Below are 12,323 nucleotides of genomic sequence, written 5' to 3' on the forward strand. Positions count from 1 at the left end.
CTCCTGAAACTGAGAAGCTTCTGTAAGGCAAAGGACACAGCCAACAAGACAAAATGGCAGCCCATAGAATGGGAGAAGACCACCACCCCCATATCTGGCAGAGGGCTGATGTCCAAAATATAAAAAGAACTCAAGGAGCTAGTCACTAAAACACCAAAGGATCCAATTTAAAAATGGGGTACAGAACTAAACTGAGAATTCTCAATAGAGGAATCTAAAATGGCTGAAAGACACTTGAGAAAGTACTCAACATCCTTAACCATCAGGGAAATACAAATCAAAACAACTCTGAGATACCATCTTACTCCTGTCAGAATGGCTAAAATAAAAAACACCAAGGACAGTTTATGCTGGAGAGGATGTGGAGAAAGGGGCCAGTCCTCCATTGCTGGTAGGAGTGCAAATTTGTACAGCCACTTTGGAAATCAGTATGGGGGTTACTCAGGAAAATAGGAATCAGTTTAACTCAAGATCCAGCAATTCCACTCTTAGGCATACCCAAAGGATGCACATTCATAAAACAAGGGCAGCTGTTCAACAATGTTCACAACAGCATTATTTGTAATAGCCCCAAACTAGAAGTAACATAGATGCCCCTCAACTGAAGAATGGATGAAGAGAATGTGGTACATTTATACAATGGAGAACTACTCTGCAGAAAAAAAACAATGGATTCTTGAAATTCACAGCAAATGGATGGAACTAGATGAAACCATCCTGTATCCCCCAGTACTAGGAGTCTTCATTAGGATTACCTTCAAGGATGGCCAAAGTGTCTTATAACAGCAATAGAAAGGTTGACAGAATAGAAAGCACGGTTGGACAAGAGTGCCTACCCCATAAGTTCACGTAGTTAGGATTTTCTCCTTAAAGGATTATATTATTTTGGGAAGTTCTGGAAATTTTAGCAAGTGGGGACTAGCTGGAGCAAGTACATCCCTGGGGATGAGTCCTTCTTGAGGGATAATGCCTCTTTATCTGCTTCATGTTCTCTACTCCAACATAATATTCTGTCCCACCATGAAACCTGCATCAATACAGCTATAAACTGAAGCCCCTGAAATAATGAGTCCAGCCAAATAATACTTTTCTTGTGTTGATCCTGCTGGGTAGTTTGTCATGGCAGCACAGAAGTAACTAATACTATCCCAATTCCATTCCTTTATCTTACTTCATTTCTACTTCTTTTTTCTTATAGTAGCATAACATGACTTCACAACCTTAATCCTCTGAAGGGAGGCCATGTAACTTACTTTGTATAATTCAGTGTGAAGAGTAGGTGCTACAGTGATACGGAGCAGAAATTCCAGCTGATGCAGCAGAAATTGCATAACTCTGAAAGAAATGCTTTGAGGGGCCTTGGTGATCTTTTAGAATTGTTTGCTACTGAGGCATAAATTGGTTAACTTTATCTGACAATCTGAGAACAGCACATGATCTGAGATTGTTATTTTTTCATTTTTATTTCATTTCATTATTTTACACAGCTCTGCACCAGTTCCTCTGTACATATACTATAGATATTAGTTTAGTATTTTGAGAACAAGTGGGTCTTTGACTCTTGTGCCTACTCTTGGGACTCTTTTATTCCTGTTAGGTTGCTGTGTCCAACTTCAATAAGATAGTTTTTGTTTTACGTTTGGTTGTTATCTTCTAGAAGCCCGTTCTTTTCTCATGAGAGACAGACAGAAAGGTGATGGATCCAGAGGAGAGAGAATGTGAGGAGGAACTTGGAGGCATACAGGGAGAGGAAAACTATAACTAGGATACATTATGTAAAAAAAGAATCTATTTTTAATAAAATAATAAAGGGAAAATTAGAAAACACCATGGCCAGAAGTAACTTATGGGAGAAAGTGGTTTATTTAACTTGTACTCGGTGGTCATAGTTCATCATTGAGGGAAGTCAAGGCAGGAACTTGAAGCAGAAATCATGGAGGATTGCTGGTTGCTGTCTCAATTCCAGGCTTATGTTTAGCTAGTTTTCTTCTAGATCCTGGGACCATCTAGAGAATAGCATCGCCTACAATGGGCTAGGCTCTCTTACAAAAATAAATGATCAAGGCAATGTTCTTCAAACATGCTCAGAGTTCTCTTGCCAGTTGACTCTAGCCTATGCCAAGTTGATGATTATAGATAACTAGAGCACATCATCCTCTGACCCCTAGAAGCTCATGGCCACCTTGTAACACAAACTTCATTCAGTCCATCTCCACAAATCTCTGTATCTTAACAGTTGTAACACTGTGCAAAAGATCAAAGTCAAAATCTTCCCTGAGACCCAAACCAACTCTAAGCTACAAATCCTTGTAAAAAATAAATTTTAGGGTATACACTTCCAATATACATGGCACAAGGCAGATATTTCCATTCCAAAATAGTGAAATGAGAGATAACATGGGAAGACTAGCTTAACCAAAATAATAATGAAACCCCACAGGAAACATATTAAAACTTGCCATTCTGTGCTTGGATGCCAGGAATGTGACACTGTAATTGAGCTCCAGTGAACATACAGAGCCCCAACACAAGATCTTGCTATTTGTAGACAATGTGGCCGCCTCTACCCATTGCTTGTTACTTTCTTCACAGATGTTTCATATTCCTGACATCTCCAATAGCCTTGACTTTCTAACGCAGCTTATGCCTTACCCCCAGTGCTCCATGCTGTTCCCTTTCAGAGAACATCTTCAGGGACCTTGACCCTGCCACGTATTGCCTGGATTCCCAGGTCTTCCTTTTAAATCTAAGTGGCTCTCTCTCTAAAGCTCTTACCTTTTACATTCTGTATGCCTGTGCAATAGGAGGAGTTATATGTACAATGCTAAGTCAGCTCAAGCAATACCCAAGGCCCCTGGGACCAAGAGTATCATATTGTCTGAGTCCCTAGACACCTGAACTGAAGAAAACTCTGCTAGATCACTTCATGCATGCTAGATTCCCTGAGATTTTCATCTTAAAGCAAAATCTTTCCAATTAGTTATAAATTTTACACTGATCTGATGATGAGTGGAATCTGACCAACTTCTCAGATACCCTCCAAACATCTTTTAATTATCTCTTTTACAACCATGGCCTCCTTCTACAATCCATTTCTATCTAAGCTGCACACTGAAAAGTCTTCCCATTCACCTTTTGGTCCTAATTCTCACTATAAACCTAGGGAAAAGCAACTAGTTATAACCATGTTATAACCTGAATGCTACTCTGCCCTGAAATTACCTGTAGCAAATTAATTATCTCATTACTTCTAAATTCATGTACATCCAAAGTCATGGGATGTAAACAAAATATAAAGAAATTATCCTCAAGAATATAATGGAGTGGTCTCTAATTCAATTCCAATAGAGTTATTATTAACTGAAAATGTATGACTACATTTTTTAATGTATACACATTTACTTACATTCTGGTCTATGTCATATCCAGATTCATATTTAAGCTCTGCCTAGAGCATCCTATGATTTTTCTAGACTGCTTCTCCTATCTGTTCTGAATTTTTCCAACATATAAGTTCCAGAAGCCTCTAAACAACCTAACAAGGTATTCAGAACAGTGACTATATTTCTCTCCTGTAAAGTTTTTATATCCCTAAGTTTTGTGTGGCTATAACCAAAATATCTGACAGAAACAACTTAATTAGGCTCATTATCCTTATTTGTCATCTATTTCTATAATAAAACACTGACCAAAACCAACTTGGGGTGGAAAGGGTTTAATTTGTTTATATGTCCGGATTACAATCCATCACTAAGGAAGGAAAGTTAGGCAGGACACTACAGACAGAACTGTATAGCAGAGACATGTTACTTACTGTCTTGTTCCTCATGGCTTACTCAGATCCCATCCTTATACAACCCAGAGCCACCTGCCCAGAGGTGACTACATCATCAGAAGAGTTGGCCCTACCACATCAATCATTAATCAAGGAAATGTCTTGCCTACAAGTCTACATGACTGAGAAAAATCTCTCATCTGACATTCCTTCACAGATGACTCTAGCTTGTGTTGAGTAGACAAAAAAAGATCTAACCAGCACACTCATAACTACAGAGATTCAGTCTATGATTGATTGACCCCATGTGATTGGACAGAACATCATAGTGGCAGGATAGCTTAATCAACTTAGAGCAGACAAGAATCAGAGAGTTGTGTAGGTAGGTGTCAGGATCAGTTTCCCCCAAGAAAACATTCTCAGTGACCATTTCTTCTTGCTAGGCCCTGACCCTAAGGATTCCAGGACCTCCAGAAACACCACTACCATGTAAGGATAGTACAACACCAACATCTCCAAGGGGCAACACTGTGGACAAACTACAGTAGAAAAGAGATATACACATCACCTATGCTCAAACATGAGGTAGCCATGTCAAAACAAGTTTGTCCAGGGTGTACACGCTGGTAAATACACACTGACTTGGCTCAGAGTGAAGTGACACTTTTCCACATCTTCCATTCTTCAGGGAGTTCATTGAATGAGCATGAATAGCAGAGAAGTGTTCAGGTCCATACAGGTCCTCAGACCAAATAACATCAGTTGCCAATAAAATCCCATCTATCTTCCCAGAGGAAAACTGTAATAAAATAGGCGTTGCGAGAACTATAGACCAATTTCCCTCATGAACATCGATGCAAAAATACTCAATAAAATACTCACAAACTGGATTCAAGAACACATCAGAAAAATCATCCACCATGATCAAGTAGGCTTCATCCCAGGAATGCAGGGATGGTTCAACATTAGAAAATTTATCAGTGTAATCCACCATATTAACAAACTGCGAAAGAAAAACCACATGATCATCTCACTAGATGCTGTAAAAGCCTTTGACAAAATCCAGCACCCCTTCATGATAAAGGTCCTAGAGAGATCAGGGATAACAGGAACGTATCTGAATATAATAAAAGCAATATACAGTAAACCAACAGCTAACATCAAACTAAATGGAGAGAAATTCAATGCAATTCCTCTAAAATCAGCAACAAGACAAGGCTGTCCACTCTCTCCATATCTCTTCAATAGTGTACTTGAAGTTCTAGCTACAGCAATAAGACAACAAAAGGAGATAAAGGGGATACAAATAGGAAAAGAAGAAGTCAAACTTTCACTATTTGCAGATGATATGATAGTTTACATGAGTGACCCAAAAAACTCCGCAAGGTTACTCCTAGAGCCGATAAACACCTTCAGCAATGTGGCAGGATACAAGGTAAACTCAAAAAAATCAGTGGCCCTATTATATACAGATGATGAAGTGACTGAGAAAGAAATCAGAGAAACATCACCGTTTACAATAGCCAAAAACAGCATCAAATATCTGGGGATAATGTTAACCAAGGAAGTGAAAGACCTGTATATCAAGAACTTTGTGTCTTTAAAGAAAGAAATTAAAGAAGATACCAGAAAATGGAAAGATCTCCCATGCTCTTGGATTGGTAGGATCAACATAATAAAAATGGCAATCTTGCCAAAAGCAGTCTACAGATTCAATGCAAACCCTATCAAAATTCCGTCACAATTCTTCAAGGGCCTGGAAAGAACATTAATCAACTTCATATGCAGAAACAAAAGGCCCAGGATAGCCAAAACAACCCTATATAATAAAGGAACTTCAGGAGGCATCACCACACCTGACTTCAAGCTCTATTATAGAGCTATAGTCCTGAAAACAGCTTGGTATTGGCTCAAAAATAGGCATGTAGACCAATGAAACCCGAATTGAAAGCCCTAATTTTAACCCACACACTTATGAACACTTGATTTTTGACAAAGAAGCTAAAACTGTACAATGGAAAAAAGAAAGCATCTTCAACAAATGGTGCTGGCATAACTGGGTACTGGTCTGCAGAAGACTGCAGATAGATCCATGTTCATCGCCTTGTACAAAACTTAAGTCCAAATGGATCAAAGATCTCAGCATAAATCCAGCCACACTGAAACTTTTAGAAGAGAAAGTGGGAGATACTCTTCAACGAGTTGGTACAGGAGACCACTTCCTAAACATAACACCAGTGGCACAGGCACTGAGATCGACAATTAACAAATGGGACCTCCTGAAACTAAAAAGCTTCTGTAAGGCAAAGGACACAGTCAACAAGACAAAAAGGCAGTCCACAGAATGGGAAAAGATATTCACTAACCCTACATCTAACAGAGGGCTAATCTCCGAAATTTACAAAGAACTCAAGAAACAAGTCTCCAAAACACCAAAGGATCCAATTAAAAGGTGGGGTACAGAACTAAATAGAGAATTCTCAACAGAGGAGGCTAAAATGGCCAAGAGACACTTAAGAAAGTGCTCAACATCCTTAGCCATCAGGGAAATGCAAATCAAAACAACTCTGAGATACCATCTTACTCCTGTCAGAATGGCTAAAATCAAAAACACCGAAGACAATTTATGCTGGAGAGGATGTGGAGAGCGGGGAACACTCCTCCACTGCTGGTGGGAGTGCCGACTCGTATAGCCTCTTTGGAAATCAGTATGGAGATTCCTCAGGAAAATGGGAATTAATCTACCACAAGACCCAGCAATTCCACTCTTAGGCATATATCCAAATGAGGCAAATTCACACAACAAGGGCATCTGCTCCACTATGTTCATAGCAGCATTATTTGTAATAGCCAGAACCTGGAAGCAACCTAGATGCCCCTCAACTGAAGAGTGGATAGAGAAAATGTGGTACATTTACGCAATGGAGTATTACTCAGCAGAAAAAAACAATGGAATCTTGAAATTCGCAGGTAAATGGATAGCACTGGAAGAAACCATCCTGAGTGAGGTAACCCAGTCACAAAAAGACAAACATAGTATGTACTCACTCATATATGGATTTTAGACATGGATCAGGATAGTGCCAGTCTGCACTTCCACTGATAGAGAATCTGGGAAACAGGAAAGAACCTAAAAGATATGCATATATGCATAGTACCCAAGAGAGGAGGATTGAGACAAGAGCCTCTGAATGGATGGGGAACACAGCGAGGGGTGGGGGTTAGTGGGAGCTGGGAAGAAGAGAGGGGGAGAAGAGGAAGAGAGAGTAGGTCATGGGGAAACAGGAAGTTGAGTGGGTGGGGGTAGAATAGGGGGAAGAGGGAATCATAGGTTAGAAGACAGATCAGGCACCAGAGTGACCTCGAGTGATCTAAAGGGATAACACCAATTGGCAAGCTAAGCAATAGTGGAAAGACCATCTCAAATACCCATTCCTGATAATGAACTTGATGTCTATAACCATCTGGGAGCCTTCATCCAGTGATTAATGGAAGCAGAGGCAAACACACAATTAAGCACTGAACTGAACCCAAGGAACCCAGTGACAGAGAGAGGAGTGATGAGCAAATTGGCAAAGAATGGGCTGGCAAAACCAGCAGAGACAGCTGATCTGAACAGGGGGGAGCTCTTGGACCCCAGACTGACAGCTGGGAGGCCAGCATGGGACTGATCTGGACTCCCCAAATGTGAGTGTCAGCAAGAAGGCCTGGGCAACCTATGGGGCCCTGAGCTGTGGATCAGTGTCTATCCCTGGAATACAAACAGTCTTCGTGTGCCCATAGCACAAAGAGGGATGCTCTCTCAGCCTGGACTCTTAGGGGAGTGCCTGGACCCTACCCAGAGTGAAATGACAGACTCTAGATAGCCCCTATGTGGAAGGATTTGGCAATAGGGTGGGAGGCTGGGGGAGAAGGAGAGTGGGGGAGGAGGGGAGGGAAAGGAAACTGGGATTGACAGGTAAAACAAGCTATTTAAAACTAAAATAAAAAATGATAAAAGAAAAAATAGGCGTTGCATGCATAGGCAAATAAAACCCTGGTTTTGGCTAGCTAGAAGTTAAAGAAAAGCAAGTGAGACTAATACTACAGGACAAAAGAAGGCCATGCATGAAGAAGGGTTTCTGTGACTTCAAATGACCATAAGACACGAGACGAGGCCTCTACACGCAGTCACTTGGAAGTTGTGTTTACACTTGGGAAGAGCAGGTTTCAAGAAAAGTTGGGGAGAACTACAGGATAACTTTTGTATTTCATCTCCAGCAGGTAGATAGGGCTAGGGAGAGAAGAGTTTCAGGTGTCAAAGACAGAGATGAGGCATGGAGGAGTTGACTGCAGATACCTCTTCTAAGGAGCCCTTTAAATATCACATGCATTTACACATGAATACAGTGAAATAGGATCATACTACCCCATCTCCCCCTCCAAATCCCCCATATTCTCTTCATTATATCCCCTCCCCAAATTCATGTCCTCTTTTTATAAAAAGCACACTAAGTCCACTTACTTTCACTCCTTACTCATATGTGTATAAAGCCACCTGAAGGAGCAAGGAAAGCCCACCTGTGGTCCAGACTCAAAACAGAATGGCATTCCCTCCCACAACAACCATAAACCACCTTTGCCATAGAAGAACAGACAGAAGCTACAGACGACTGAAAGGAAGCCTTTGTCACAGGGCAGATCATGGAGATAGTGGAGCTAGACCTCGAACATGCTCAACATAAAGTAGCAAGCTCAGCCAAGAGGAGAGGTGAGCAGATGAGAAAGGAACTCATGAGGTCATGTCTAGACGGATTGGCTGCAAAACGGGATCCTAGGAAATTAGTGGCAGAGCCAAGCTGGAGTCCGGTAGCCTTTATAATCATTCCCAATTCCAAGAGGCTCATCCTCCCAACATGTGAGCCACTCTCCAGTTGTGCTTGATAAGCACTGAAATTGTCTCATGGGGAATTTTCCTTCTATGCAGCAGGGAAGGCACAGAATTAATGATCTGCTGAGTGACACCCAGAGACAGGGTAATTGAAGGGAAAACACCATGGGGTGAGGGTGTGAGTTAACTACCAGAAGAGTAGTTGAAACATTTATTTCAGGTCCAGAAAGCGATTAAAGACCCTGACACAGGGCTTGTTAACCAGACATCCAGGTGGCCACAGAATTGTGCACACATGTTAATTTGCCACAGAGCCTCTTCGGACCCCCCCACCATGGTGAGCACACACCACCATACTCTCCCACAGCAGTGGAAGAGACAATCCTCTTGGGTTTTTTCCCAATGTATAAAAACAGATACTTATTGACTTTGTTTTTAATATAATTCTTACATGTCTTACTCTACTTCTTTTTCTGTAAATATTTATGGATGCGGGGAACAACAGATTGCTGCAGAACAGCTGTCAACATCAGGATGGGTCTTTTCTAGTTTGTACTACTTTCAGTCCCTTAAGAAGATTCTATGCATTAAAAATTCTCTTAGTGATGTAGGAGACAGCACGCTTGACTATTGTGGCTCAGACTAAATGGGTCCTTCTGAACACTGGTTGCATTGGTGTGGAAGTGACCCATGCTTTCCTCAAGACCTGCCCATCTCCTTCCACCCACATTCTGCCTACTTCTTCTCCTCTCATTTACACTACTAGACCTCCAGACATGCTTACTTTCTATTTGTTTCACCTCTCCTTTGCTATTACACAGTTTCACTTGTATTAAAGGTGGGTTTGTTCCTGTCTCTCTTTATTTCATCCTAAATTGCTACTGTGACATTTACCTGCTTCTTTGTAACTTTATGGTTGATAACCACAGATTGAATACAATCTCTCTCTCTCTCTCTCTCTCTCTCTCTCTCTCTCTCTCTCTCTCTCTCTCTCTCCTTTCTCTCCTTTCTCTCCCTCCCCCTCCATTTCTCCCTCTCTCCCTCTGCCTCTCCCTTTTCTTCCCCCCAGAGTCTCTTGTAGCTGAGGCTGTCCTCACTATAGAGCTGAGGATGACTTCTGATCTGCTCCTGCCTCCAGGGCTGGGGTTTCAGGCAGTGGCAATATGCCTGGTGTATGCTGTGCTGAGATTCAAACCCAGTGTTTCACAGATGTTAGGCAAGCACTCTACAACTAAGCCACATCTGCAGCCCCCGTGTTATATATCAGTTCTGTTGTTGCTGTTTTCAGAACAAAGACCTAAAGTCTAATTTTAAAAGAAAGCAGCATAGTTGACTATACATTTTTATATAATGAAAGGGGAAAGGCCCATGGAAGCTAGGGGCTGCTTTTTTTGTCAAGCTTTCTTTCAATCATGTCGACATCACTTGTTTCCATGTTTTCAAAAGTTACCTTTGTTGTGTCTTTCCTAGACTCCAAACAGCATCTGTTTATACAGCAGATTTCCAGGAGAAAATCAAGTCTTATCTGTCAGTTCAGGACATTTTCCACTTGTATTTAAGGGAAAGGAGAACTATTTATTTATTTATTTATTTATTGTTTTGTTTTTGTTTTTCGAGAGAGGGTTTCTCTGTATTGTTTTGGAGACTGTCCTGGAACTCGCTCTATAGACCAGGCTGGCCTCGAACTACAGAGATCCACCTGCCTCTGCCTCCCGAGTGCTGGGATTAAAGGCACATGCCACCAACACTTGCCGGGAAAGGAGAACTATTAAAGACAAACATACCACTGCTGGCCAAGTAGCCTGGAGGATACCAGCTAGGGGGCTAGCTTCCAGAATCATCTGCAGGCAAATGCTTAAGACAGCCACTGCCTGCCCAAACTCCATCACTTGCCTGCTTCTGGTATTATCAGCTGTCCACTGTTTTTCCTATGCATTGGTGTGTTCACGTTTACTTAGATAAATGCATTTTAAAAGAAAACACTCTGAGACAAGAATTATTTGTGCCTAAAGAAGACCCGTGGAAAATTAAATTTTGTGAGGGACATTGTGAGGAGCCTGTGTCTGCATGCCTGGCTGAGATCCTTCCCCAAAACTTACTCAGAGATAGTATGGTCCAAAATTCCCAAAGGTTGGGCAGTGAAACCTCACTGCTCCCATACACATAGACCCACATAACTACAAGTGTGTGTGTTTCCTCCTTCTTCTCCAACCTCAGCTTCCAGGGCTCCACAGAAGTCAGGCACCCAGGATAGGTACCAAACACTTATAAGCAACACTGCAGCCTGCCAGAGGATGGGGATTCAGGTGGATTATTTATTATACAGACACCTGAACCAGTCAGAGGCTAAAGTGAAGAAGTGCTCACTATCTGCTAAACTAGGAGAACACAAGAAAGGAGACATTAATGCTAATCAAAGAAAGTATATGAAACATTACGAGGAAATATATACTCTAAATTTTAAAGGACAAACTTTGGCATAAAATGCTATAGTTTAATATGAATAATATACTATAGTTAATGAGTGATTAACATTTGGCTATTCATACTCAATAAACAAATGACATTGTAGATATTTGACCTTCAGAATGGTGGAATTTGCACTGTTTTTCTTTTTCAGATATCTTGGAGGAGCTATGTAGGCAGTAAATTTACAGGTATGGAGTTTATGGATAAGTCTGCAGTTCCATGAGGACACAAAAGGTAGCATGACAACAGCATGGCAAGCCAACAGGCATCTTACCATTAAAGATCAACCTCCCCAGAGATAACCACTTCATTCTGATTGTATCAGGAATGCTTCTTACAAGTAGCAGAATGCCTTAATTCAAGCTGAACAAAATCAAAATCAGGAAAATGGACTGTTCATCTGCTGGAGGAAGTAAAGCAGTGTCAGCTTTAATGCTGTTCTTTCAAAAGCTCAATGAAGTGAGGAGGCCTTGGCAATCTATGGGGCCTCAGGTAATAGATCAATAGTTATCCCTGGCATACAAATGGACTTAGAGAGTCCATTCCACATGGAGGGATGCTCTCTCAGCCTGGACACATGGTGGAGGGCCTAGACCCTGCCCAGGATGATATGACAGACTTTGGAGATTCCCCATGGAGGGCCTCACCCTCCCTGGGGAGTGGAGTGAGGAGTTGGAGGAGTTGGTGGGGAGTGGGGGAAGAGGAAAGGGAGAGGGAGCTGGGATTGACATGTGAAGCAAGCTTGTTTCTAAATTAAATAAAAATAAAATAAAATAATATTTTTAAAGGCTCAGCAATGCCATCTGAAGTTCAGGCTCTTTCCATAATTTCACTTTGCCACTGTTGAGGCTATATTCATCCTGAGATGATGGTTGCCCTGACAACAGTTCCCCCTTTGGATCTCATTGATTTCCATGAGCTGACATCAACATCAGTGACAGGGTGTGATGACCAGAATAGATTTTGATCAACCATCCCTAACAAAATGATTGTTGGGGAGTAAAAGAAAATATTGCTCCATCCACAAGCCCAGAGAGGTTAGTTAGCAAGGACTGGAAAGGAGAAATAGAATAGATCTCCTGGGTGGACTGGGGGCATGTGGGGATGGGAACTTGAGGAACTGGGTTGGGGATGGGTGGAGGGGAAGAATACTGAAAGAGAAAACTGGAAAGGGGGACTATTTCAGGGTCAGGTAGAAGTGTGATGAAA

The sequence above is a fragment of the Mesocricetus auratus genome, unplaced genomic scaffold (assembly GCF_017639785.1).
Source record: "Mesocricetus auratus isolate SY011 unplaced genomic scaffold, BCM_Maur_2.0 Super-Scaffold_100041, whole genome shotgun sequence".
Classification (NCBI taxonomy): domain Eukaryota; kingdom Metazoa; phylum Chordata; class Mammalia; order Rodentia; family Cricetidae; genus Mesocricetus; species Mesocricetus auratus.